We start from the raw sequence: 5,464 nt of genomic DNA on the forward strand, positions 1-5,464 counted from the left end.
CAAGTGAGACAGATCCGCACCGTGGTCCAGGCGGGTGGTCATGTATCTGTCCATCATGTTCACAGCAGGCATAAACACAGACTGATGTCTCTGGTTATACACCAAGGAGCCTGGTATAGTGCACGCCAACCAGCTCACGGCCGCGAGGCGATGGTTCTGGTAGTCTGTGACAGTGTCGCCGTCTAGCTCCTCAGGGTTAGGGTAATCTACCCCCGTCTGATTTGCAGTGTGCGTACTGTGCAGCTGCAATTGGCAGCCCAGGGCTTGTTTCAGTTCGGCCTTATCCATTGTTGCCATGCCAAAGTCCAATTTGGGAAAACTGAACATATAGGGACCTGGAGGGACACACGGAGAGCAGTCCTCTTGCTCGTCATTGAACATCGTAAGCGTGAGCAGCCGCTCTTTCTTCTTGGACTTGATGGGTCTCCGAGCTGTTACAGAGCAGGCAGGTCCTTCGACTGTATCTCCGTTAAGAGTGTTCATTTCTCTGTGCTAAGGCATCTTATGGTGAGTGTAAACCCTGCTGAACACCCTAACCCTACGCTTTGTGCAACCGTGGCTCGTTTTGTTCAACCACACAGCATTTATCCAACCACATGAGTTGACAGTGTTTACACACAGGCAACTAGACAGTCTTGTGTTGAGATACAAGACTCAACAGCGGCTGACACTTCAGAGAAGCGCCACAATGAGCACCAGAACCAAAGGGTTTGTGATCTATATTTATGACAGGACATACCAGGACGTACCAGACCTTGATGAAATTGTACTTCGAGACCGGTCTGTTTGGCGCTTCCGAGATTGGGACACACACTTCAACGAGGACTCGCACATCGAAAATTGCCTCGTTGACACAAAAGTCTCGAGGTTCGAACTGTTACCGAGCTTCCTGGAAGCAAGGGCTAGGGGCATCCTGAGTGGCCCGGCTGACGTTGAGGATATGCTGGACAAACAGCTGAGTCTACTGCGGAAAGGGAACCCCCGTAGTTCTCCGGTGAACATAGCAATAGCGGTCGCGGACGCTCTCCTGACCATAACGAACTCCCTAAAAGTGTACCTCATGCCCAAAAATGAAGGGAGGATATTTCCCTCACTCTTCGCCTCCAGGGTTGACAAGTGTTCTCACTGCAAACATAGCTTGTTTGCCAGATACTACCGGCCCCGACACCGTGGACGCGCGGTGTCGCTCACAGAGGAAGTTGTAAACTGGTGTATGTATTCCTTCAAGTGGAGCGTTACATTGTCCACGGTTAAGCAAAGGTATCACGATCAGTGGCCTCTCAACGCCATCTCGTTTCCCGAGGACGGGCCAACGCCGAAGTTCATGGAAACAGCAAAGCTGGACGTGTGGAAGATGCCTCGTGATGTTGACCACCTCCACATATGCGGCCACGGTTTACCTCGCGAAGATGACAAATTCACCGGGTACATATTGGATACCGTGTCACGTATCCTGCAACTTGACATGAAGGCCGTCAAAGGGGAATCTAAGGTTGTCAATGTAATATACAGCCTAGGAACTGAATACGAGCGTTATGGTTACAGCATGGACTGGGACCATCGCATGTGTAGAGCTTGTTCCATCACCCCCGAGGTCCATGGTTTGCTTTACAACGTGGAACCGGTGTCAGGGTGCAACGAATGAATGTGTTGTATATGTATACCTGGGGTTACAATAAAGAATTGTTTTTTTTTGCACAAAATGAACTCTCTTGTTGTTCCACCACCACCACCACCACCACTAACGTCTGTCTGAATTGCACGTGAGAGCTGTTGCGCTTTGTTGTTATGAATGTGAGCACTTATAACAAAAAAAAAACACAAACACAGTTACATTTCATGTCGCACATTTATTATCTAAGCTACAAACAACTCATTTTTTTTTAATACATCAACTTCACACTGACTGTTTCAGCTTTCTCGGCTAAGGCACATAAGAAAGAGACATACGGCATATCAAAACCAAGCAGCGTAAGCATTGATTGTTTTGTCAGTGGAAATATTTTCTGAAATCAGGTCTTCTGTCCACATCGTCGTCCGGGAGCCCCCCCTTCAGATCACAACAGTCTGTCATGGTCACACGGGACCACGGTATAGATTCTCCGATGAGCAAGAAGATGGATCTCCTGAAATCCTGCAGGGCTTTATAATCCACGGCCGTTATGTAGACGCTAAGAGCGTCTAGGATTTCTTGGGCGAGCGCCCTACTGCGACCCTTAAACTTGTCGATGTAGTACATTTTCAGCCAAGAGCGGACATCCGTGTGATCCTTATTTCTTTCGAATATGCAGGCCAAACCGTCCACGATGGCTTCGACCAGGTTGATGTCTTTCATCTCACCCCCGGGAAAATGTTCAGGATGATGTGGGTTATTCTTGTAATGGTGCTTGAATCCAAAGTTGGCCATGGCTGACGTGACAGCGTCGGTATCGCTGTACAGCTTTTCAAACACGCAACACTTGACCTCTTCTTCGGTCTGCTTGCATCCGTACCTTGTGTTGGCCTTGAGTCGTTTCTTCTCGTTCGCCTTCAGAGCCTCTTTCTCCATGTGTACGGCCATGATGCCGGAGTACGCGGCCGCTTCTATTTTACTGGTCTTGGTCGAGTCGTGACATGCGATGCTTCTCACGTAGTAGCGATCGGCCAGCAGGTCCAGAGAGTCTTCGCTAGCACTGGTCGCCTGTTCTAGAGCTCTGGCGACCACAGTCCCGATCATGGTCACAAACAAGTTGTGCGACAGGAAGGCCTTGTTGTGCTCTCTGATGGGGAGAGTCTCAACCAAGGCTCTCTCACATTCAGGGGTCCACACGTCGGCCTGTGCGGCAGAGCACAGCGTGTGAACAAGGTTGACAGTCGCGCACTGAGATCCAGGCACTGCAATCTTCACTTTCTTAGCTGCTGCATCTTTTACGATGCTCTTGGTGGCCGCGGTCATTGGGCTTGGCCTGTAAATGTATTTCCTATGATTGGGGATCAACGGTGCTGGTTTCGGCGGATCGTCCGCACGCTTGGCGGAGGCTCTGGGTTTGGTAGCGAGTCTGGTAGGATGTTTGGCGGAAGCCATCGTATGTCTCATAACTGTGGACTTTCACCAAGATTAGAAAATTAAGCAGGCGAGGATTGAGGAAAAAAAATAAAACGTTGTCTACGCTGAACACGGGCTGACGCGTGCGACATTAATAGATAACGATGAACCAGACCGTAGCCCCTATAATAGTGAGGATACGGCCGAGACTTGCAAATCCCAGCCGAGTCGATACATTTTCAAGTAAAGGAGCGACAACCTTGGGTAGTTCTGCTTGCACGGACACGGTGCACTTGGCTACAGTGAACCGGTACACCTCGTTCCTGTATCCCACTCTAGCTGACCTAATACACTGGTAGGTTACGGTACGGCCGCATATGTCGCCGTCTACCATTAGAGCATTGGTTCTAGTTACGTTGTATGTCACGTTGTTGCCGCTGAGTAAATTGTACCTAAACCTGTAGACGCCTTGGTCGTCAATGCGATACAACCCGACTATGTTGATTCGACCCGCTGCTGCCGCTTTCAACATATACCAGGTAGTTGCGCGAAATTGGTCTGGATTCGTGTTCGGACAAATCAGTTTCATAGGTGTGACGACCGAGGCTGTAGTAGAAGTAGGCTCGGCGTTGACATCTACGATCGGGTCCGCAGCGGAATGAGTGGACCTCGTAGAAGGAGGCTCGCCGTCCACGTTTACGCCAGGGGCAGATGTAACAACCTGAGGTTTGAGGATTGGCGCATTTGTAGGTTCTGTGGTGGAAGTGCTAACCGGAGGCCTCGTAGAAGCGGTGGAAATAATAGCCAGAGGCTGTGTGGATGCGGTAGACGTAGGCTTGGTGGTCACATCTACATTCGGGGCCGTTGCGTTTGCAATTGTAACAACATCATTAGGCTTGGTGCCCGTGTCCGCACCGGGGGCTGCTGTGGTAGACATAGGCCTGGTAGTAGAACGAGGCTTGGTAGTTACATACACATTTGGATCTGCAGTGGTAGCTGTAGCAACATCCTTAGGCTTGGTGATTACGCCTGCATCCGGGGTTGTTGTGACAGCCTTAGGCTCGGTAATCACGGATGGGCTTGTTGCGCTATGAGCGCTAGACCGAGATCTGTTGGTCACGTCTAGGCCGCGTGCCGGCGTACCGGAGTTTGGCAACTGTCCCTCTGCGCACAGACATTCTAGGGTGACAGCTGATAGTAGAAAAAGTAGATGCGTGTAGCAGAAGGATGTCGTTGAAAAGAGCATGAGCATTTTGCTGCAAAACAAAAGGTGCATCCGAGACTGATACGGAAAATATCTACAATATCTAGAATATCTAGAATATCTAATGTACAACTGCGAACTGACCAGCATACACTGACCCTATAAGCGTTAGTGGTCAGATGAACGGTCCGCATTCAGACGTTTTTTTTTTCCCCTTTGTCCTACATGAGTCTTTGTGTCACAGTGCAAAAAACTAGGGACCCGTCAGGGCTCTCCACTCACAGGAAATTGTCTGCGTTGTTGTTGTTGTTGTTGTTGTTGTTCTTGTTCTTGTTGTGCGTCCTTGCAGGCACATCTTGGTTCTTGGTGCCACATCTTAGTTTTACGATTACTACAATCAATAAAGGACAGGTTAGAGCGGAGAGGGTGAGCGAAACAGCAGCCATGAACCGACTGCGGGCTATCACGCGTTCACAGTCGACACATTTGGTCCCTTGCGCTTGCGCTGCCTTCTCGGCGTTCGTCTTGTGAATGTATTTCCGAGCGGTGACATCCATGGCCGTGATGCTCTGTAACAAGGTCTCTCCTCGCGCCAGCAACTGAGATGACCGATCAGCTCGGTCTCGAACGATAGCAAGAGACGTGTGTATGTCGGTCTCAGATAGAGAGTACACCTTCGAGAGTATCCTAGGGCTCTTGGTCACCTGGACCTGACGCAGGTTATTCGTTGCGTAGATGCCACGCGCTCGGTCGGGTACGGTCCTCAGCGTGTACGTGTCCGATAGGGGCTGGTAGCAGATAGGACCGAAGCACGGGTCCCCGCACACCACGGGGCACTCGAAACTTATCTCTCCGTTCTCGTTCACCTGGCACGCCGAGAGTGTGATGTCGTCGAGCTCCAGAGGGTCGCATATCCCGCTCGAGTCGCACGAGGGCACCCTGTAGTTGGTGTGCGTGTCACATACCATGAGCCTGTCCAGCCAACAAGTCCTGTTGCCCCTCGAAGAATCAATGAAAGGCATGTACCAATGGGAGAGCACGACGGGGTTCCAGTGCTCCCTCTTGGCGACCATCAGGAGCCTAGATGATGAGAGTGAGTGGCTCGCTACAGGTATGTCCGTGTAAAACTCTGCGATGAAGTCAGGCTCGCAACCCGTCATGTCCGACCTCTTTATACCCTGCGCACATGAGAGTAAGCGCTGGTGAGCTCCCTGGAAGGCGAATGTGACGGCGTT

The sequence above is a fragment of the Centroberyx gerrardi genome, chromosome 22, assembly GCF_048128805.1.
Source record: "Centroberyx gerrardi isolate f3 chromosome 22, fCenGer3.hap1.cur.20231027, whole genome shotgun sequence".
Classification (NCBI taxonomy): domain Eukaryota; kingdom Metazoa; phylum Chordata; class Actinopteri; order Beryciformes; family Berycidae; genus Centroberyx; species Centroberyx gerrardi.